A 25,328-nucleotide genomic window follows, 5' to 3' on the forward strand; every position below is an offset into this window, starting at 1 on the left:
AACATGGACCAAACAATAATTAGGCCTATATTACAGACACTTGAAGAGTTTAAAGAACAAGTATTGTCACAATTTAAACAAACTAAACAAGAAATAGAAACAGTTCGGAAGGATCTGACAATCGAAATTAGACAAATCGAATCCAAATTTGATACAAAAATAACAGAATTAAGGGAAGAAATACACAGCCATATTGAGGAAAGAATCACAATGATTCAAGAGAATCAGGAAAGAATCAATAAGGAATTTGAGGCAAAGTTAAAAGCTGGGAATAGTGGGAAACCAGTAGGCCTACATATCACATGTCCTAGCACCATAGCTAAAGACTTACCAAAATTCAATGGAAAATCAAAAAACCCAAATCAATTCCTTTCTAGGCTGAAAAACTATTATAACAGGGAAAATGAACGAAGGCTTTCACAGGATGAACAATCACTGAATTTAGAAGAAATCTTAGATATATGCTTGGAAGGAACTGCAGCACGATGGTGGGATCTAGTTAGGACTTCAGTACACGATATTGAAGACTTTGAAAAATATTTTATGAACAAATATTGGAATGAGGAGATTCAAGATGCGATTAAAACTAAATTAGACTTAGAAAAATACATACCAAGGAGGGGACTGACAAGAACAGAGTATTTCATCGACAGAGTAATACTGTTGCAAAATATGACACCAAAATTCACAGAGAGGGAAATAGTTCGTCGCCTTGTTCGACATTTTGACGAAACAATTCAACAGGCCTCCAGAGTGCAAAACATAGTTTCAATACATCAAATGGAGGAACTGTTAAGTAGAGAAGATACGATAGAAATTAACGAATCTATACGGAACGAGGCAGAAAGGAATGTAGAACGAAGAAGTTCATACAGTCACAGACCATCAGGAAGAAACATGGATCAACGAGGTTCATTTAATCACAGGCCATCAGGGGACAGACACTATTTTGAAAAGAAAAATGAAAATAGGAGGGATCATTTCCAAAATAATTATGGAAATAGAAACAGCTATGATCACGATCAAAAACCAGGAGATAGTAACCGAGAAGAACCTAAACAAAAATATTTAAACTAGATAGCACTGGAAATAATGCAGGCCTAAGGGAAATTTTGACATCACCGGACAAGACACTTAATAAATTTTCAGTGCAAAATGAATTAGAAAATATTAGGCCTATAAATAATATTTATGTCGACAAAGAATTCTTACTAAATGACAACATCAATAATGTTGAAGAAACTAAACACATGTATCATGTACCAGAAATTGACATTAATTTTGAAAAAGTAAGTACAGTGAGTATATTAGACACTGGAAGCACTGTTACTTGTATGCAAAGGGAATGGTTTTTAAAAAATAAACACAATTTAGGAAAATATGAAGAATTTCCATTAACAAATACTATAATAACTACAGCAGTGAATCAGAAGTCCCAGCGAGTTAAGAGTATTATCTTAATAAATGCAAAAATAGGCTCAATAAGTACACAAATTCAATGTTTGATTATACCAAACTTGATTAAGGAAATAATAATTGGAATCGATACGATGAAAGAACTGAACATGGTTATAAATTTAAATAAAAACTATGCTACTATAGGAAAAGAAAGCATTAAATTCAACAATAATCCCATTCAAAGCATAAGGTGCAATATATTACAAAAAGAAGATTTCACCCCAAGTATGGATGAGAAGGAAGACAATCTATTAAGTAGAGAAGAAATTTCTGAAGAAATCAACAAAATTAGTCATATTGATGAAGAAGATAGAGAAGAGACAAAGCAATTAGAAGAAACATTAGGGTGGAAGTTAGAATTGGAACAATATTCAGAAATCATAGAAAATGAAGAGATAAAAACAGCCCAGCCAGAATTGAGGATGTTAGAAGAAGAGCAGAGAAAAAATGAAGAACTGAAGACAGGAGAAGAGAAGAAAAGAAAGGAAGAAGAGGAGAAGAGCAAATGGAAAAGGAGGAGAATAAAGGAAATAGAAGAAGAACCAGAAATGAGGAAAGGAGAGGAAGAAGGAATACATAATTTCAAAGAAAGAAATGGTGGAGTGCTAGCAAATACTTCTTCGAAAATGATTCTTAATGTGAATCTAGTGCACTGGCTTGAACCACAAGTTAATGAGTACAAAATAAAAATAGATGAAGATGACAACGAAGACATTTTGGACTTAAGACCAAATTTAATGGAAATTGAGGAGTAATTTTCAAAAAAAAGAAAACCAAAGACTATGTTTTGTATATATGTAAATATTTTTTTTATTTTTAAAATTAGGGGACAATGTAATGTTTCAATTTAACTTAACCATTTAGGCTATGTTATGCCTAGGCTAGGTTAGGTTTTTGTTAGATCAATTGTAATAAAAGTAGGCCTATCTCGCATTTTTCATAGTTTAAATATTTCTTAATGTTTATTAAATTACTAATGTAATAATGTTTCTAATAGTTTGTTTTGTAAATAGGTGTAACCAATAATATTTCTACCCAATTACCGTACCTAGGTTAGCTTACCCACTTACCGTATTTAGGTTAGGTTATCCATTGAAAATATTTCAGCAACACAATTACAGTTATAAATATACATTACTATTTTATTTCACACGCAAAGGGATAAACATATAAATATAACAACTAACTAAATAATTAAAACATATTTATTTATTACATTTATTGAATGTTTGTTTACTAGTTTACAATAGCTTCTCTGACAGCTCGAGCTCCAGCCGACAGCAGCTGATGGATCAACTACGATCAAGCGGGCAGCGATGACGTCAGGCTGCCGGAAAAGGAAGATAACTTTTGGTGGAAACATCTGGGTTTAAAGTTCTAGAACATTCCATGGTCTCCATAGCAACCAAATCGGGTATAAATACAGCAGTCCACGGGCCAGTCATCACTTCACGAGTTGACAGTCAGCGCTGCGGGTTTAAACCATTTGCCAGGCGCAAATAAAACAATAATTAATAGTAATCAAATTTGTATTTGTGAAAGAAAATAAAAACAAGGAATAAGGTCAGTCCCAATTGTGTACTCATTTGAAATATTAATAAGGTAATTTGAATTAGACAAGTAAGTAGGATAGAAATTAGAATAGGCCTACACACAAAGCATTTGTCAGGCCCCGGCAGACCGCTGGTGCTGCGGCTTTAACACTCAACACTCACGCACATTCGGTAGTTGTCTGGCACCTTTTTAAAGAGTGCTGCGACCGAAATAACACTTACAAGTAGTGGCACTAAACAATTTAACTCCATACAAAGCATTTGTCAGGCCCCGGCTGACCGCTGGTGCTGCGGCTTAACACTAAACAAGCACGCATATTTGGTAGTTGTCTGGCACCTTATTTTAAGAGTGCTGCGACCAAATAACACTTACACATAGTGGCTCTGTATAACTTAACATTATATCTCACATTTCACACATTCTGCAGTTAGGATAAAATCAGTCACGTGGCAAAGAACCCATCCCTGAGAAACTTTGATAAAAATACAAAATAAAATAAATACAATTAAATGAAATGCAGAGTTAAGTCATTGAGACGTTACAATCTCAATTTTGAATTGTAAATATTTCTATTTTAGGTCCAAACAAGGTTGATCGGGCCAACATGATCTCATTGTGATTTTTTAACTCATCATTATGATAGTCTACATACATTGACGGTAGGAAAATACGTAAATGAGAATGATATTTCATATTGATTTCATGCTATTCTGTTGGACTTATTGCCCGCCATTTATTGTGTTATTCACCTAGCAACTATTTCAAAATTTTCAAGGATCAAGTGATACAATCGTAGTTGTTTGATAACGGTTTTCTGTCACAAAGAGAAATAAACATTAAAAATAGTAAATTTTATTTCGTAAAATATTGGAATTTAATCTTAAACGCAAATATGCGTTTTTATCGTATTTTGCTTAATTAGTTTACTTTGCAATATAAGTAAGGAATATATTTTACATTAATTCACCACTTAGATTTAAAACTTTAATCGAGTTGGTTTGTTTTGCATTAAATTAATCAGTTATACAGTTAGTAAATGTATTTTACCCAAAGCTACCGAAGTCAAGACAAAGACAAATAAGCAAATCAGCTAAGTAACACAGCCTGTTGATAATGCTAAGTTGAGTCTGTGACAGTCTAGCTCATAACTTACAAAACCTAATATGTTGACCTACATCAAAGGAATTGAGTCTACAATTGAAGATTGTTTGTTTGCATTTCTCAGTTGAAAACCGGGTGGATAGAAGTAGGAAAAGTTGGAAATTAATCACCTGCTTCTTTCACAAGTTACCATAAATAATTTTAAAATCATTATTAGCTACAATGAAAACATACACACTATGCTAATTGGTGCACTTTGCGTTACCGGTTTATTTACGTAACCATAATTTAATAAGAATAATGTTTTACTTAATGCTACCTCAAAGCGCACTTAGGGCCAATAAGAAGTTTTCGCCGGGCTACACTGTTTTAATTTAACTTTAACTTTTCACGCATTAAATTAGTGCGGAAAACAGCTGTTTGCCGCCATCTTCATCAAATGGGATTTCATTACGAGCTAGTGTACTGTAATGAGTTTTTACCGAACACCAGCTGAAAAATATCGTAAGTGACTCATCCAAAATGTAGTTATATGGTAAACACCTATTTTCTGGACTAGTAACATAACATACTATAATAAATCATAGACTAAGCTGTTGATAAATACCTTCAATTTCTTAAGCATAAACTTTGTCAACTCGTGCCCTTCTAAAAAATCACTTACTGTCAAATGTTGTATGCATTATAGATTATAGCTTGGAAATCAAGAAATATTTGATTCACAAGAATCTTGTGAAAGCATTTTAAAAAACATAATCAGTGGTTGATGAAACAAGTGTATTTAACCATATTAACCACCATAATCGTAAACAATGAGTGCATTTACAGATTATATTCAGGAATCAAGTGTAATCTTTTAAAAATTCCCTAAACTGGGGATGAATTGTGTATAGTTTGTAGATTGTTTAACATGTAGGTTTCATATATTCCGAGGCAAGCTGAACCCTATGCCACAGGTTCTATCATTATTAAACGTCCGTCATGTCAAATATCCGTTGCTGTACTGAAAGGCAACTTGTTTGTGCAATGATTTATTTTATTTAACTTCCTCATTGGCCTTTGAATTATATTTTGTAACTAATTTACCATAAACTATCATTTCGTAGCTAATTTTAAGATTACCTCGTTAATCTCTGTCTTTTAATAAGCACCAATGGAGTTTCTTTGAATCGATTCATCAAGTGTAAGTAACATTAAACTAACTAATGTTTTGATTAATAAGTTTTTTTTTTAATAGTTGTGCGCATAAAATACAGTAGATGGTTATGGATCCACGTTAAATAGTAAATAATTTATGAACTATTTTCCCATTTTTCCAAGTGTGTGATAATGATTGGAGTGTCAAATCGAAATCGATCACCACTTACCATCTTTTATATGTATTTACCGTCTTGTGAGTAAACAGTATAATAGTAAATATATTATTACAAGCTATATTAGAGGTGTATATTTTTTCAGGTAATTTATTAACACTATTGTTAAAGGTATTTTTTTCAAGTTATGAATGCGTTTTCAGAAGCTGTCGTTGGCTTTTAATAGTTATTAAACAATACGTATTCTAAGTTACTTTCTTGATTTAATAGTTGGATAAATCGATTAAATTAATTAATGATATATTTAATTTGACTCACGAAAGTTACGTAAAACTATTAGCTAGGTAAAAGTGTTGTAATACTAAGTACTCTATAAGTGTAGAGTGTAACATAAAAACCCGTTAAATTTAAGATACTCTATACCTAATATGGTCGACTAATAAAACATATTTAGGAATAATGTCAACCCTAAATTTTAAAAGAAGTTCACTACCATTTATTAATTTTGTACGATATTAACTTAAATTACTTGATTAGGATGTTCCTTTTGATTACATTCACGTTTTGGTTGCTATCATAAATCCGCAACAATTTATTCTGAGGTAAGTTAGAGGTGTGATTAATTGTGCGATTCCGTTATTTTTTAATCTAACTGATGCAATAATTTGGAAAATGTTTGATCACAGAGGTACAGCCATCATCACAGTAGGGCTGTTTTATCAAAAAGACACAATAAAAACATTCTATCGCAATCACACATTAAACCTATAAAAATATATACTAGTGTATATAGTTAATGGTTAAAATTTGATTATTAGACAATTATTATCTATAACTCATTATAATTATCGATGTGATGTAGTAAAAGTCACAGACACTCTCACATTTGTTGTTGTATCAAAGACACAGTATTCCTGGTGATTCTGACCTTAAGAACCTCATCAAGCAGAGACCTCGTAAATGTTTGATGACATACTCTCGTTCACATCACTACTTTGTACAGAAAATCCCTGCAATAAAATAAAACTACGTTCTTAGATTGATTATTTGCCATTTTGCCGAAAATGAGAAGAGTTTATGTTTATTTAATAATAATATTTCCGTTCTTACACAAGCAGTTACTTCGTATACAGAAATATTTAAACTTGATGCCATAGCTGATAATAATGTTTGTAATCATTTTTTATTGGAGTAACTAAATCTTACAATGACATGTGACGTCCATTAACCGGGCGTCTAGTAGAGTCCTATTTACTTTCTCCCCCTAAACGTAGTTTAAGGATAAAGTTAGGTTTTCATAAAAATTTTCGAGTTTAAGTATTGGGTGTAATGAGTTACCCGGAACCAAAAAAAAAAAAAAATAAGTTTTCGAAATTATTTCTGTGTGTGTCAAATCCATCTTCCATGTCCGTTCCATGGAATATGCAGGTTCATTTAATTGTTTGGGAATTTAGATTTTTACTGGTTTTTTTTTTCTCTCATAAAATCTTATAAAATATTGGAATTTAATAAATGGCTAGAAATATTTCGATTAAAATATAATATTTTATGGTAGTTTTAAATATTAACAAAAGGGTAAACTGTCATACTGTAAAAACTATGACTCAAAATATTTGCCATTTTTGTGATTTCACCCATACAATATCATAGTTGACTCCTATCTCTTACCCATAATAAGGGGTTTTGACAAGCTAAATGGATAATGTGTCAGAAAGCTGTTACCATTTTTTTATGTTTGTAATAATAGTAATTTTTAAGTAGTTTAGATTTAAGTCGTTGTTCAAACGTAATTGACACATATAATTAGACGAAATACCCTTAATTAAAATAAGAAATCCATTAAAGATAGAATCTACAAATGGTGAAAGTATTTTGAAACTATACCTTTTTATTAATGAGATAGGTAAGAACAGTAAATGTTTTATTGTTTCCAATCCTTTTTCCAGCCAATTATAACAATCAATAACCAACTGGCCAAAAATACTTAATATGTAGTTATATTTATACATAAATATAATGTTTTATATAGTGTATATTAATGTATCTTCATTTAATATTTCTATACTGCTACAAAGAATATGCAAATTTTACTATAAAACAATTATGAAAGTCCAGGAAGCAAGGGGGTCACCCAGGTAAGGAAGGACAGATTCTCTGAACATTTCAAACTTGCGTCATAACACAGCTTGAGTTGACGATAGTCAGCTGTTTTGTGTAAAGAGTTATTTTATCAAACTTCCTCACTGGTCTTATTTGGTTCTAAGCTGAAAACCTGACTGATTATACTTACAATATTGTCATTCTCTATTACTTCTTCCCTATTTGATATTGGGTACATCTACGTATTGTTGTGTTCCTGTATAAGTTAATACGTAAAACAAATTGCATTGATATATTTTACCAGTTACCTATTTCATTCATGAATCATCATTGTCAATGTAAAATTTTCTCTGTTATACTAAACAGAACTAAAGTATGTTTATTACGGATTTTCTGCGTGCTTTTTAAAACACTCTTAGTACAATGGAATAAATTTTAAAAGTTTTAATTTTAAATTTCTTGAATTTTTAGTTTTTTTATAAAAAAAATGACTAGGAATCTAAAATGAATTCCCAGACAATATATTTTCACGCCTTGCAAGATTAATAAATAGCCCAATGTTTCAAACAAGAATTTATTAGTTTTATTAGAATTACTATACATGACAATTTAGCACAAGTATATAATTATTATTAATAAACTACGCTTGGTAAATTTCAGTTACAGAAAAACTAAACTTTGCCATTCAGAAATAGGGATATTTAACAATGTAAACTTTAAAACAGTAAAGTTTGAAGGACATGCAAACGAATATTTTGTTGACCTAAATTTTGGATAGTTGAACTATTTGTATTGTTTTTAAAGAATTGTCAATAAATCAGAATATTAACCTGTATTCTTTATTGATTTTCCGATTTGAAATTGTTGTGCAGACTCAAGAAAGATATGCAAAAACTATATTATACACTTTGCGCTAAACATTTTTTAATTGTTTCGAATCTAATAATAACTTTCAGACACAGGACCAAAATTAAGTTTAGTATAAAGAAATAAAATTACTGTATTATTATCACAATACGAATATACTATTTTACCATCTCATATGAATTGACAGTCACATGATAATGTGTTTAGAATAAAACATAATATATTGTAGCATCAGTTAAATAAACATTATGTGAGCTTTTGTACTTATGCATCTTTGAAATATCAGGATAAAACCATGAATAAAAGCTTTTACCAAACATTTAAAATAAATACAAGTATATTCCATTTCAATTCTACAAAACTATACAGGGTGTCACAAAAAAGTGTGATGGGCTATACAGGACCTAATTCTACATGCAAAAATAAGTCAAAAATGAAGAATAAAATTTTTTGGTTTTCGGCTTAGTTTAGCCGTAATCCGCCATTTTGTTTTTTGGGGAAAATATTTATTATTTCAAAATCCCTTTGAGATATTTTTACGAAACTTGGCAAAATTGTTTACACTATAGTAAGTAACATTTATAAAAAAAATTATTATTTAAACTTTCCAAATTTAAAAATGGCGGCCGTTTGAATTTTTTAATGCCAAATTTCATGAAAACCGGTACCTAAATCAAAATTTTGTTAGACACAAAAGTTTTAGTATTTATTATGACAAATCCAACAAAACAAAAATGAATAAAATCGGTTCATAAATAAAGAAGCTGTGTTTATTTTAGTAATTTAGACTGAAATTATTAATACTAAAATGTATTAAATGTAATGTAATAATTTATATAACGTGTTAAGTAATTTCAGTCTAAATTACTAAAATAAACACAGCTTCTTTATTTATGAACCGATTTTATTCATTTTTGTTTTGTTGGATTTGTCATAATAAATACTAAAACCTTTGTGTCTTACAAAATTTTGATTTAGGTACCGGTTTTCATGAAATTTGGCATAAAAAAATTCAAACGGCCGCCATTTTTAAATTTGGAAAGTTAAAATAATAACTTTTTTTATAAATGTTACTTACTATAGTGTAAACAATTTTGCCAAGTTTCGTAAAAATATCTCAAAGGGATTTTGAAATAATAAATATTTTCCCCAAAAAACAAAATGGTGGATTACGGCTAAACTTGATGTACTCTTACTTTTAATTAAAATATATGATTAATAAAACACCAAGTCAGACTAAGACTCTTTAATACATCTTCAATTCAGCATGTTCTACATTTTTAGATGTTATACGTTGGAGTACAAAATTAAGAAGAAGGACGATGATCTCTACGCAGAGAGACATCCCCGCTACTCAAGACTACCAACTATAAAAACAAAATAGTTGAAGTAATATAACTCATAACACTTCCCCTTTTTATTAAAGAAATAAACAGTACTTTTAGAACAACAGTAAAAGAAACAAACAGTACATCTTACATGTGAAATTGGACAAGTACATTTTAAAAAATCAACATTAGCCTAACATTTTAATAAAAATTCAAATTCATCTTACATGTGAAATTGGACAAGTACATTTTTAAAAAATCAATATAGCCTAACATTTTATTAAAATTCATCTTCATCTTACATGTGAAATTAAAAACAAGTACATTTTTAAAAAGTCAACATAGCCTAACATTTTATTAAAATTCATCTTCATCTTACATGTGAAATTAAAAACAAGTACATTTTTAAAAATCAACATAGCCTAACATTTTACTACAATTCAAATTCATCTTAAACATGTGAAATTGGCTTTTTCATCATGGACTCCAAGGGTTTTGAGTCTTTATACACAACAAATTTGTTACCATACAGCAAGTTGTGGTACCTAGTAACAGCAAATACGATACTAAGTAATTCCTTTTCCACTTGAGCATACTGCTGCTCGGTATATGTCATACTGCGAGAAGCGAACGAGATTGGCCTACCACATTGCATTATACAGCATCCAAGACCATTTTTACTAGCATCAGAATGGACCTCAACCGGCTTAGAACTATCATAAGTCGCCAAAACAGGCGCTGACGTTATTGCTTCTTTTAACTTATTTACACACTCTGAGTGAACAGGCAACCAAGACCATTCAATATCTTTTTTTAACAATTCACGCAAGGGACTGGTCAAGGTAGACATGTGAGGGGTGAATTCACGAAAATAATTAAATAGGCCAAGCATGGATTGAAGTTCCTTCTTGCTAGTAGGTTCCGGCAATTCTAACACAACTTTAATATTACTTTCATCTATTTGTACACCCTCTGAGCCAAAGCATAGGCCTAAAAAATTCACCTTATTCATCTTATATTGAATTTTCTTTGGGTTGAACTTAACATTATTAGCTCTAGCCCTACCTAGTACTTCTTTTACAATAGTATCGTGTTCCTCAAGGGATTCAGCTGCTACAAGCAAGTCATCAAAGTACACAGTTACTCCATTGATGTCAGAAAAAATCTGGGAATTTAGTTTCTGAAACATTTGTGGTGCTACCTTTAACCCAAAAGGAAGTCTTAAGAACCTATAGCACCCATACGGGGAACTAAAAGTACACAAGTGACTGGATACTTCATCAAGTGCGATATGCCAAAACCCATTTTTCAAATCAAATACTGAAAAATACTTTTTACCAGACAGTTTGGCTTTGATTTCATCAATAGTGGGAATCATAAATGGCTCTGGAACTAATGCTACATTTAGACATTGTGGATCTAGACAAATTCTTAAAGTTTTATCACTTTTCTCAACTATGACAATGTTACTCACCCAATTACATGGTTCATTGACTTTTTTAATAACTTCACATCTTTCCAGTTCGTTAAGAGTGTCTTTCAGTTTCGGCATAACAGAATACGGAATTCTACGAGGAGGCTTAACAACTGGCTGTACATCAGGATTCACTTTAAGACTATGCTTACCTTTAAAACAACCTAATCCTGAAAAAACATCTGCATTTTGGTGAACAAAACTCTCCTTCGTCAACTCTTCGACAGCATTTACCCTTTTTATGAGACCTAGTTTAACACAAGTCCCAAGTCCAACAATCGGGATACTTTTGAGATTGTTTACGATTATGAAGTCTTCCTTAGTTGTAATGTTTTTATATGTACAATTTAGACTGAGCATACCACAAGTGTTAAGTTGAAAGCCACCAAAAGATTCCAATTTTACATTAGATTTGACTACAAAGTCCAATAACTCAGAGTCAATTTGTTCAACAACATGTTTAGGTAATATGTTGATTTCAGCTCCGCTATCCAGCTTAAAGTTAATGTTTTGTCCATTAATACACAAGTTTTCAAACCAAGCAAGTTTACATTGATTGTTAGATATGGAATCAATCCTAAACTCTTCATCGTCATACACCAGTACATCATTAACTTGTTTAGGCCTATTATTCTTATTTTTAAAACAGCCTACAGAGAAGTGATTCATTTTACGACATAAGTTACAAGTTTTACCATAGGCTGGACACTGAGCTGCTTGATGTTTGGTGTTACATTTCTTACACAAATATTCAGTCCTAGTCTGTGAATCAAAATTTTGCTTACCGTTACCACTTGAAGGCCTATTGAAATTCGAACTTTTACTACCCGTGAGAGAGTACTTTTTAAATTTATTATTGTTCGGACATCTTGAGTTACCACGACCCACACTATGGACTACATTCTCCGTCTTTATACCTTGGGAATATGTACTAGATGATTGTACAGGACTACACTCTAGGCCAACTAAGGCCTTGTCTTTCGAAATGCTCGAAACATGCTCTCGGCTAGCTTCAACTAACCTACAAAACTTGATTGTGTCTTCTAATTTTAAATCGGTTTCACGAAGGAACCTTTCTTGTGTTGACTGGTCATTAATGCCCATTACAATCCGGTCACGAATCATATTATCCTCTTCACTCCCAAACTCACAGTAGATAGCCAACTTTCTAAGGTCAGTAAGGAAACTATTAAAGGGCTCCCCCAGACCCTGAGATCGCTTGTGAAACAAATATCTTTGATAGACAACATTAGATTTTGGAGAGAAATGTTTATCAAAAGCACTCAAAACATCTTTTAATTTTAATGTGGAAACTTCCCCCAGTTTAAACGTGAAAAATATTGATAATGCATCAGGTCCAATCGCATTCAGCAGTTGAGCTACCTTTACATGGTCACTTTTAGCATCGGCCTCAGTGGCCGTTAGAAACAATTGGAATTGATTTTTAAAGAGAGTCCATCCCACCGAAACATTGTCATCAATATTTAGAGGCTTGGGAGGCTTAAAAGACATCTTAATTGAATTTTTAAAACGGAACTTGCAATCCTGAACATGTGAGGTCGACTAGGCCTACACACCATTTTTAAGTCCTATAAAACACACTCGACTTATTACCTTGGGAGCGTCGCTTCTTCAGACTGCGCCATGATGTACTCTTACTTTTAATTAAAATATATGATTAATAAAACACCAAGTCAGACTAAGACTCTTTAATACATCTTCAATTCAGCATGTTCTACATTTTTAGATGTTATACGTTGGAGTACAAAATTAAGAAGAAGGACGATGATCTCTACGCAGAGAGACATCCCCGCTACTCAAGACTACCAACTATAAAAACAAAATAGTTGAAGTAATATAACTCATAACAAAACTAAGCCGAAATCAAAAAAATTTTATTCTTCATTTTTGACTTATTTTTGCATGTAGAATTAGGTCCTGTATAGCCCATCACACTTTTTTGTGACACCCTGTATTTTACACGAATGCGTATTATGACTTTGAGCTGAATTTTCTATACCTTCTATACTGCCTATATATTAGTTACTTATACTATTTAACCAAAGTTCTAAATTGTTTATTTCTTAGCATTCAAAAGAACAAATCACTGTTACTAAATTAGATTATTATTTTTGCAATGCAGTATAAAGCTAGGTATGCAGGAGTGAGAAGTATATATAAATCATGAAGACTAACTCGGCTATTTTATGTGGTATTAGGCTACATTAACGTAGCGAGAAAGTACACCTACATTCTACTGTTAAAATTACAGTTGGTGCATTGTACCCATTATATTTTAAGTTATACTAGTGTACCTGTTGCTCGAATTCGAGAAATTGCGAAGCCTTACAGGCGTTATTTTAAAACGAATAACGGTCATAATTTCCGATGACTTTATAAAAGTCGACTCAAAGATTATGGACATACTCACGATGTACACAACAGTTAGATATAATCAAAATTGTTTGTAAATATCTTATTTTTTTCAAAAGCTGATCATGTTTTTTAGAGTTTTCTACAAATGTTTCCCACTCATAGCCGCATTAGGTTCTCTATATTAAAGTTATAAATGAAGAAAAAAAAACATTATTTCTATTTCTTCTAATTCAGTTTTTTAGACCTATATCAAATTGTCCAGGATTTCTCGATTTTTTCCATTGTAATAATTACACCAAACCAAGTATCGTCTACAGATGCAATATGCCAAAGAATATCATCTACGTGCAACACGCCTACGTACAATCTCCCCCCCCCCGTGCGGTACCGGGTTAGAATAGCACCGCAGCCTTCTCGGGCTTGTCGTAAGAGGTGACTAAAAGGGTGACCGACGAACTCACTGGGAGTCCCTGGGAGTGCCCCTGTTGTGTTGCAGGGGTTGATGTGTGCTCTGCACTGCCGATGGGTTTTATCAGTGGGTCGTGAGAAACCAGCCACTTCGGTCCTTGGTCAGGGAGTGCGGCATGGATGCAGAGGTCGGGCTCTGCATTGCGACGGGCGACCCCCGGCATGTCAGGTATCCGGTGCTGGGCAAACGGAGGTCGGGCCCCGGGGAACCGGGGTAAGGGTTTTTGGTCCCCGAGGGTATACCCGTTCCTGACTGATTCCGGGCCGCTCCTTGCCGCACGATGCGCTGGAGAAAACTAGATGAGTTTTAATAAAAATCCTACAAATACATCATTGAATAGGAGCTCAAATGAGCAAAATGAAGCGTCTGAAGTGGAGCAGAACCCCTTTGATCGAAGCTCCAAGCTTAAGAGGTCGCCACCACCGAAAAACGTAAGGACATCTCCGCCACCTGCACCTTTCAAGTGCTCTACGTTCCCCCCGTTAGGATCCCTTTCGGCAAGTGGAGCTGGAAACGGTCCAGGAAATGTTGGCGATGTAGATGTCGAACTGGCATTGCCGGGAACTGTTGTAGGGATGCCGAAGGAAACCTTCACAGCGACGTCGCGGTCGGAAAGCTCTGAGATTGTGCTTCTGCGTCAGGAATATCTTGACGCAGATAGTAACATTGAAACCCGGCTCCGTGACATGGAAAAGACGATTAAGGCTATGCTGGACACCTTCCGGACCCAGAGAGCCGTAAACCAAGTGGTAAAAAATGGAATGGCAAAACTAGAGGATGACCTTGGCTTCGTCTTTGCCTGCCGTCTGGTAAGCAAGGCGACCATGGAAAAGATTGCCGAAAAGGTGGTGTCCCTGCCCGATGAAAGAGCGCTGCCTTCTAAAAAACGTCGGAGGCCTTCCACATTGGAGAGTCCTCCAAAAAGAGAAGAAGGCGTCCAGACCAAAAAGACCACGGTAAAGGCCAAGGCGACTCAGACGGACCTCTCGTCTGCTGTGCCCAACGGTACGTCGTTTTATGACGTAGCTGCATCTCGAGCGAGGCGCCAACTGGCACAGCAACCCACGACCCCTCTTCAGGGAAGTTCCCGAAAGGGGTCAGTGGTGGAGACACCTGGGGCTGTTTGGGAAAAACGCCTTTCCAAAAAGGAGAAGAGGCAATTGAGGCGGGCGGAGGTCGCCTCCATGAAAAATGAGGCAGTGAAGGCACAGCCAACTGGCGTGGCCCAAACTGGGCCCGGTTCGGTGCCTGCACCTAAAAGGTTGCGGCCAAAAAAGCCCAGGATGGAGGCAATCATTGTCAAACCCTCAGGGGGGAGATCTTTTGCCGAGGTCTTGGGTGCAATCAAGGCCAATGCTAAGCCAGAGCAGACCGATACGGTTGTACGGTCGATTAGACAAACCCGGGGCGGGGACGTTCTCCTTGAACTGGGTAGGTCGAAAGACAAAGCAGCCTTTACTGCCGAACTGAAGGCAGCTGTCGAAGGCCAGGGCACAGTCCGTTCTCTTGAGCCAAAGACATCAGTCGAGGTTCGAGACATTGATTGTGTGTCGACGGAGGCTGATGTTGTGGAAGCCCTGAAGAAAGCTATCCCCGAGCTTGGTGGGCAAACGGCTTTTCTGAAGGTGTGGCTCACAAAACCGAATAGGAGCCAGCAGCGGATGGCGGTCGCCGAAATGGCAGACGCACATGCCAATAAGGTGCTGGCACTCCAACATCTGAGAGTCGGCTGGGTCAACTGCAGGCTCAGACGGAGAGTGGAAGTAAAGAGGTGTTTTAAATGCCTCTGTTTCGGCCATTCCTCCCGAAACTGCAAGGGACCCGACCGAAGCAAGAACTGCCTTCGGTGCGGGGAGGTCGGTCAAATCCGTAAGGACTGCCAAGTCGAGTCCTGTTTTCTTTGCAAAGAAAATGGGCTCGCTGAAAAACACTTGAAGCATATAGCTGGGTCTGGACAGTGCAGTGCATTTAAATCTGCACTACAACAAGCGAAAGCCCTCCCACGAAGATAAGAATCCTTCAATGCAATCTTGAGCGATCCAGGACGGCTGACGCACTTCTATGTCAGTTTGCCCTAGAACACGATGTCGACGCGCTTTTAGTCAGCGAACAGTACCAGTACCGTGATAGGGACCCAGCTCTTTGGTTCCCTGATAGTCTTGGTACTGCTGCAATCTGGGCGCGTAATGCAGCTACAGTACAAGTACGGGGTCACGCGAAGGGCCGAGGTTTCGTTTGGGTTCGGTGCCGGGATGTCACTTACTTTAGTGTCTACCTCACTCCCAATGAGGCCATCCGTGACTTTCGTGAGAAGATAGACCGCCTGGAAGAGAGCGTGCGCAATACCACAGGACACGTCGTCGTGGGTGGGGATTTTAATGCTAGGGCTGTCGAGTGAGGAATGACCCTCACAAATTCCCGGGGCAAGTACGCACTAAATAAGGAGGCATACAGGATGCGGCTCGCCCGAGTGCAGCGTCAGGCAGCACTGAGGGTAGCATCTGCCTACCGAACAGTGTCCGAGCCCGCCATCCTGGTGATTGCTGGAGTCATCCCCGTCAAACTTTTGGCGGCGGAGAAAAAGGCAATTTACCGGCGCCGTGGGGAGGACGAGGCACGAACAGAGGAACGCACCCGCACCTACCAGCTGTGGCAGGAGGGCTGGGAACAGGAGACACGGGGACTCTGGACCAGGCGACTGATACAGCAAGTCCAACCTTGGTTTGATCGGCGGTACGGAGAGGTGGACTTCTACCTCACCCAATTTCTGACGGGACACGGCTTTTTCCGGTTGTACCTGTTCAGGATGGGCAAAGCCGTGTCACCCGACTGCATATACTGCCCAGGCATTCTCGATGACGTGGAACATACATTTTTCCACTGCCAGCGCTGGGAATGGCCCCGCCTGGAGGCTCAACAATTAATAGGACTGCTGTCGGTGGACACGGTCATACCGATTATGAGGAGTGGAGGGTGAGGACAATTGGACCTGTGTGTCACATTATATCCAGGGTATTCTCCGCGCCAAGAAGATCGACCTTGACCGGGATGCGGTTGTAGGTCATTAAGAATCGAAATGCCAGAAACGGTGAGAGCCCTGAGGGCTTAGGTCACATGTTGGCCTGACTTGAAGTAATGTGACAAACAATTCCAGGTCTGTGTCCAACAGAGTAGAGGGGGTTTTTTAGTGAGTAGTCTGACAATTTTCAGGAGTCTCACACTACAGGCTGGCTACCTGTGTGCGTAAAAGCATTTCCTCCTCTCCTTAAAAAAAAAAAAAACGTACAATCTCCAAGAAGTGGTAAAAAAGACCAACCCATACAATACACATAAGTTAACTCAATAAGCAATAATTTTAAGAGTTACTGTGATATTAGGATTTTCCACTGATTCGGATTGCACATTATAACATTACAACATTATATTGCAAAACATGACACCATGCAGAAGAAAATCAATTTTAAAATCAGGAAAAAACCTTTGCAAATACTTCGTTTTGACAAATTCAGTAAATCACAATTTAAATATTAACAGCTGTTTCATTAAAAAGTAGTGTATGGTCATAATGTAAACAAATCTGCCGAGGAGACTTTAAAGGCCTCTGGGGGAGAGCCCCGAGGGAATTTACCTCGTTTCTCTTTTGATGGCTCATCTACAGACCAACCTTTCTTGAGACACCTCTACCGAGTTTCTACGCCCAGCCGTTCTCTGAAATTAGCTGTGACAAAAACCCGTTTTTATCTCATAAGAATAATATTAGATGGGAATTTAAAGGCCAATGGGGCAGAGCCCCAAGGGATTTTACCACGTTTCTCTTTTGATGGCTCATCTACAGACCAAGCCCTTTCTTGAGACACCTCTACCGGGTTTGTACGCCAAGCCGTTCTCTCAAATTAGCTGTCACAAAGAAAACCAGTTTCAAATTAATATATACTGTAGATTTAAAGTGTTTGTTTTGCTAAGCGGTTTTGCATCTATTTCACTTTTACCTAAATATTTTTACATTGATGAAATGTAGTTTACAGGCCTATATATGTTTCTTGGCTTAAAAACGAAATTACCATCTGTAGACTTTTAAAGTAATACAGCTTCTTTTACCCTGTAAAATTGTATCTTCCGCTTCTATATTTCGATAAAATTTTTCTCATAAGTGAAATTTTTGAAAGTAAATCTTTAGTTAGTCAAGAAGATTAATCGTTTTACTTGCAGCAAATTATATTAACGCTAAGGTAACTTGTTTGCATACATTAAAATTAATGCTGATCAGTATACTTTTTCTATAAGTTCTCTTTACGAGCACGATTTATTTCAATGTAACCGTGGTGCCACTACACTGTCAAAGACAATAGCCATTATGTTCTGTATTTATTTTAATCATTTGTTTATTATTTTTAGTTATCCTAGCAACCTAGGTAACAACAGTTTTTATGACTTACAGTCTAGTGGATTACACTAAACTAATTCTTAGTAAAATAAATAACCTTTTACCAGAATGATTTGTTTTAGTGCGTCCATCCGCTAGATAATAATTGCGTTGTTAGTACTGCTGTGCTAAGATGAATTCGCCATGCAAACCCGTAAAAGTAGGCATTTTATAAACCGAAAGTGTAGTCCTCAGTAACATTTGAGGAAAGATTTTTTTTGTGAGTAGTCTGAGACTGGCCACCTATTTGCGCAAACGCATTTTCGCCTTCTTTCCCTAATAAGACAAACATTGCTTTAGAAGCGGTACAATTTGTTATTCATTATTAGTTTTGCCAACAGTGTCATTTGGAGGCTTCTGATTGACTATAATGAAGATTTACTAATTGAAAAATTAGTTTTGTTCATAAAATAAAATTATAAATGCCTCAAATTCAATTTTATAACTTTTATTGTGAAATTAAACTGCCATAACCTAACCAAACCAACCAAACTTGCTGATAATAAAAAAATGCAAGAAAAAAACCAGTGCCAAGGGTGAGATCCGAACCCGGCTCCTTCAGTTTATCAGCGCGGCATTCTATCCACCATACCACCGAGGCAGATGCCTTAAAACTGTATCGTTGCGGTAATGGTGTTCCCTCAGCCAATCAGAAGTCTCCAAATAACACTGTTGGCAAAACTAATCCTGGAATAAAAATTCAGCTTAGAAGCGTCACATATTCTAATTGGAATACATTAGAAACCCTAATTCACCCTAAACTGTTCACCCTAACTGCAAATTGAGACAAAAGCAAGTATTACTTGATCTTACATTTTTGTCAGTTTAATTGAAACAACGTCAGTCAATGTGTAATCTTATAATCTTATAGTCTTGTGAAATCTTGTACTATTAGTCTTTGCTATATGTTGGTTAGTATACAGTAATCATGTAAACTAAATTAATCTTTTCATCTCTAGTAGATTGATTTTGTCAGCAAAGAGATACTGTATTTTTTGCACTTTCAACCCCTGAAATAATACCTAAGTTGCTATTTTACATAACACAAAAATTGAATACTTAAAATTTTATAATAATAATAATTACATATTGAATTTGAATACATATACTCTTCCTTCGAACTCAACGAGACTATTGAGTTTGCTTACATATTATAAAACTATAATTGTTAAGGTGTTCAAAATAACTGGCTCGTTAGATTATTAAATAGCTGTTAACAGCATTTTAGTTAAATATTTAAATACCAAAACAAGATGTAAAGTACAGTTTAAAAACATGTAAATCAAAGTAAATAAAAGGTGATAGGATCAAATTATCATTATTGCAGGCTAAATGGAAAACACCAATAACAAAAAAAAAATAATTTTAAGAATATTTAAACCAAATAAATAAATAATTGAGTTTTAATCGTTCTAATACTAAACTTTAAAAAAGATTTAAGTCTTTTCTGCTTAAATAGGCAATCTACTTGATGAATTCTGCTGTATCAGAATAATTCACGGCCTTCCCTACAAACAAACTTGTAGAGCTGTATTTAAATCATCCGCAATTCTAACTTTTCCCTGTATTTACATTCTAGAAGTCCTCACTTTTCTGAAGTCAAATTATTCTCATTTCCACACCACAACCACCCACTCATATCTGCTTCGCACTACTTTCAATCTGAGAATTCCAGCCCATTCAACCACATTCTTTGAAAGACATCTAAACTATAATGCCATCAAACTGTTCAATGCTCTCCCACTTCAAATCAAGTCCACATCAGATCCGGGATGCTTCAAAAGGCACTTGAGGTCATTTCTCGTGGGTAAAGGCTACTACAGTGTCCGCGCCTTTCTCGCTGACTCTTAATAATTTTAAAAGTTAGTAAATAGTTATTTTTAGTAAATTTGACTTGGCTAATGCATTTGTAATGTTAATCTAGCTAAATAAATGAGTTATTGAGTTATTGTATAATCAAGAATCTTGAAAAGCTTTCAGTTTCTTTTCAATGTTCTCTCAAGGTCCATTATCCTTTAACGAGATTATTAGTTAAGGTAAAGTTAAAACCATCCAAGTTTATTCGGTAAATAGTTTCATGGAAATTCACAACTTTGTAACATTATAAATAAGTGCTTTACATTTCCCACAGTATAAAGTTATCTATCCACAAAAGACGTGCTTAAAATCTTGAATTAAGATTACTAGTTACACTTAGCTGGAGGCTGCATTTTGTTTAGCATGTATGTTACTAAGTGATATTATGACATGTAAATTTTAAGACATAGAGCACAATTCTTTAGTATGTATTAAGTGTTGATGACGATTTTGTAAATATTATAAGTTTTCACCTTCAATAGATGAAACCATTGACTGTTGTATTAACAGTCAAAGATAGTCCTTTAGGTTGTCAGTATTCTTTTTATCGATATATAAAAATGTAAATAATGCCATAACCCTTTGTTCTTAACCTCCCACATAGAAATTTTGCCAAATCGAAACAATAAACTTGATGTAATGATATTGAATAACGTGGAGCTAAGACGGTAAATATTAAGGTACACAGATTATTCTCGTGATCTTATTGCAAAACCTCTTTAAGTTAGCACTGTGCTCGGTAAAGTTGGGCTATTGTAAAAAGGCATATCAAATAACTTCATAACAGGAATATTTTCTGTAGCACTTCAGTTTTTGCTGTTATCTCCATTAATCTTGTGCACTACCATGTGGTACATAATGGACGCAAAGATTTATATTCAGAAGAGCTTGGTACAGTTGTATGCAAGCAAAGTGTTTTGGAAGGGTTTAGCAGTTAATGTTTGGTTTAAAATACTGCACTCGTGGAATTATGCCAACGTATGTAATATTCCAGTTTCTTTAAATCCTAAGCTTTTTCCCAAGTCTTTATTGACATCAGAGAAAAATATATCTCAAAAGTATATAGATTTAAAAATCTTAACCAGTAAAAAAACGTGTTGAGCCAAGAGCAAGATTGTTAAGTATGTTTAAATCTATATATATAATTCTGTAAGACAAAACTTTACCAGAAATTTGTGGACCTCTGGTAAGTCGCAGAAAAATGGGAGGGGTCTTAAATTGAAGGTCTTGACCCCAGGGACTCGGGAAAAATAGTAGGATTCCCATAAAGTTGCCAGAAAACGAGATATAACGTAAAATATCCACCATAAGAAATGCATGGGGACTGAAAAACGTCTGCATTCTATCAGCTGTTACTTATTTATTTGCATTGTTTACATTTATTCCGAAAGTCAATGTTGGTAAATAATGTTTCCAAATGAATTGTGTTTAATTTTTTTGTTTTCCGTTTTTATAATGAGTGACGTAACTAGACAGGGTAGGGGAAGACCTGCAAGATGTGGAAGAGTGTCCAGGAATTCAACAGACTTAAGAAATGCAAAAGAGAACGTCATGTAGGGCCTAACTGTGAAAGAAATCCAGAAGCTGTCTTTAGAAGAACGCTGGAAAAAGGCCACAAATGGACATTTGAACGCATGTTGCCACAATGGACATGCCACAACCACAAGTAAATGACGAACTAACTGTTTTTACATGAATCGAACTTCATAAAAACATATAAGGCAATACAACAGTGCAATGGCAATTACGTCGCTTTCCGCTGCACAAAAAGAGATTCCGGGAAATGGGCCTTACTGTCTTAAAATTCAGGGTCAAATTCATAGATATATTTCTGACTTACCACCGCCAAATGGGGAGTTGCCTTCATAATAATTAATAATAATTTTAACCTTTACATTTGGTTCTCAAAATGGAAACTATAACAGAATTCGTAAGATTACAAAACAAATCTTCAATTTTAAACTAGAAAATATGTGCAATGTTTGGCTGTATGATTCCAGCTCTTATTCGTCGCTCTCAGGGCTCAGGCCAACCGTGTGCACGTTTCCATTTGTAATATGTTGTGTTATTGATTTAATCATTATTTTACAATTAATTGTAGGCTATTTCATTGACACATTAGGCCTCTTTTATGCACGGCGTTTTCCGTCGGGCGGAATCTATCAGAATCTATCGGGCTTTCCGTCGGTGAGTGTTTTAACATGGGATCAAATGGGACCCTTTTATGCACGACGGAATCTCCGTCGCGTTTTAGAATTCCGTCGGAGGCCGACGGAGGACTTAGACTCCGCCGAGTTTCGGCGTTTCGTGGAGCGTGTTTTTACATAGGTTCAAATGGAACCCTTTTATGCAACTGCGTTTTCCGTCGGGCGGAATGTAGGGCTGCCAACCTACCCCACGCTCTGTCATCCACAGTATTGAAATCACCTACGGTAATCATTGTAAATAGAATACAGTATCATTATTCATTGTAATTGATTGAAGAGTACAAATAAAGTGATGTAATTAGGGGATTAATTACATTTTTGTTTAAATCCGCGGAATAAATAATCTCCTTCGCCGTCGTCTATTTCTCTTCATGTACAAATAAGTATACACCAATACACTAGGATCCATCTTGGGTCACTGACGATGACAAAATGAACGAAGTTGGTAGCACTGACCACCCCCACCACGGGCATCAGCGGATTCCGCTCGGCGGAGAAACTGCATAAAAGGGACATCGATTCCGCCCGACGATTTCGCCCGACCGAAAACGCCGTGCATAAAAGAGGCCTTAGAAGCAACTAATATACGACTCCAACGGAAGGAAACCCAAGATATAATACAAGAACCACTGTTAATTTTAAGTAACATAAAATTGATAATTTTAGAAACATATTTAGAATATTTGTCTTTTTATATATGGTTTTTTATTGTAGTCTAAATTAGGGGCTATGGCCCCTACAGGCCACTAGTGTAAATTAAACACAGAAGAAGATTACCGTACATAGAAATATTCTGCTGGAAATAATAGGGATTATTAGATCCAATGAAATAACTATTGAGTGCTTAGGTATATTACTAGAGATTCTGCATTTTTTTACCATCCAATTTTATCTTAACTCTGAAACAGTAATCATTGAAAAAATTCGAATTGTTATTTCATATAAATATTATGTAACGGAAACTTTTGTTTCTATAAATAACGGTGGATTTATCTAGTTCCAGTATAACTCGTATATTGTGTTTATTTTATTAGTATAACATTAATATTTTATTATATTTTATATTTGTTTCTTATTTTTTATTTTATTATTACCATTTTATTGTTCGCTATAAGAAAAAAAAATATATAAATATATTATGTATGCATTTCCGTTCACGTATTTCTTGTACTACTTGGTCACAATAAAGTTCCTAAATTTTCATAATTTCACTGAAAAAATATTAGCCTAAATAATAGTATAAAGTAAAACAGAAGATTAATTAATGTTTTGGATTAGTCTCTGTACACAAAGCAAAACCTTGTAAGAATGTTGTCAAAATAAGGAAAATGCTTTTATTAAAAAAGCCCATTCAGATTATTTTCAAAGGAGTGTAAAGTATATTTTCTTAATAAAAATATCCGTTATCTCCGTTAACTGTTTGTTGTAATCATCCGGAGCATTCCTCTAAGACCAATCGTTTCCCAGTAAACATCTCCCAGGGCAATCCTTATCCAATATCCCTTCCATGATATCGATTTTCGCTTACCAAAAAAACTTAACTATAATGAAACGTGAAGCAGAAAAATTGCTTATTTTATTTAACAAATACATGGTGTGGTGGAATTTACCCGTATATCCATCAATTTTATGTTTATATTTAGTTAAAAGTGTTCATACTTTTCAATTTCAGGGACTGTGGCGTCATTCTGTAATCCAGCTACTAGGAGGTCTCAAATTGTGGATATTTATAGGCATGCACTGTGGATGCGCTACTCCCTTCGTGTGGATCAACGTCCACACTCGTGAGTACTACGACTATCCGCAGTACTATCCTGATAGACCAATTCAAAAATGTGGTTCGGATTCCGCTATAAACTGTAGGTCCCTTAGTTGCCATTAGCTGTATGGGCTATTAATTAGCAGCTGTATCTGAGGAATATGTCGGCCTTAGTCACTATCAAGACTACAAGATATAGATACAAGATCCCATATCCTACTCATCCACTCATCCTACTCTCATCTCCATTCATACTTGGCTTTAAATACCTACTTTGTGGTCTCCATTTAAATGAAAAGTATTCAAAAGTATTATGATCATGTAATAAGCACGAATATATCTATACAAAAGTTATTACACACACATACATTGGGCGTAAATTTTAATGTTGCAATAAAAGTTTTTCTCACAATATGGTATTGTAATAATAGTGTATTATAATATTAGATTTCATATGTTTGAAATAAAACAAACAAATCTCCTACTCTAACACTCGTGATGTAAGCCTACAACAATTTTGTTGCATTTTTCCCTAATCTCCCACGCAACATGCTCTGTTCCTGATATACCAACCTCCCTAAGAATCAGCAGATTATGATCTTCCACCCACACAAAGTAGTTAGTGTATTTACAGTAAGGGGTCACATGGAGTAATCCCTCCTATTTATAGCTATAACATTTTCGTCCATTAACCTTTTACCATGTTGTTAAGCAACATTACTTATTATAAATTAACAAATCTTAGTCTAGATAAAAATTTTGGAGTACAAAGTTCAATCTCATGTTTTAAAATCGAAGTTTTAAATTCCATAACATAAATAGAATACATGATAGCTCATCACAACAAATGAAGCATTAAATGCTTCTTCCAGTGTTTTGTTAATAGGCACAATTTGCAACAATTTATGGTACTATGCTAGAAACTATAACTACTATTTCTACATGTTCGACGTTCAATGAAGTTCAAAACAATATTCGGCACATACAAGCTTAACAACCAATATTAACACACAATTGGTGTTAACATAACAATGTCAAACGT

The sequence above is a fragment of the Macrosteles quadrilineatus genome, unplaced genomic scaffold, assembly GCF_028750875.1.
Source record: "Macrosteles quadrilineatus isolate MER2022 unplaced genomic scaffold, UCM_ALF_1.0 Scaffold_3__2_contigs__length_128488019, whole genome shotgun sequence".
Taxonomy (NCBI): Eukaryota; Metazoa; Arthropoda; class Insecta; order Hemiptera; family Cicadellidae; genus Macrosteles; species Macrosteles quadrilineatus.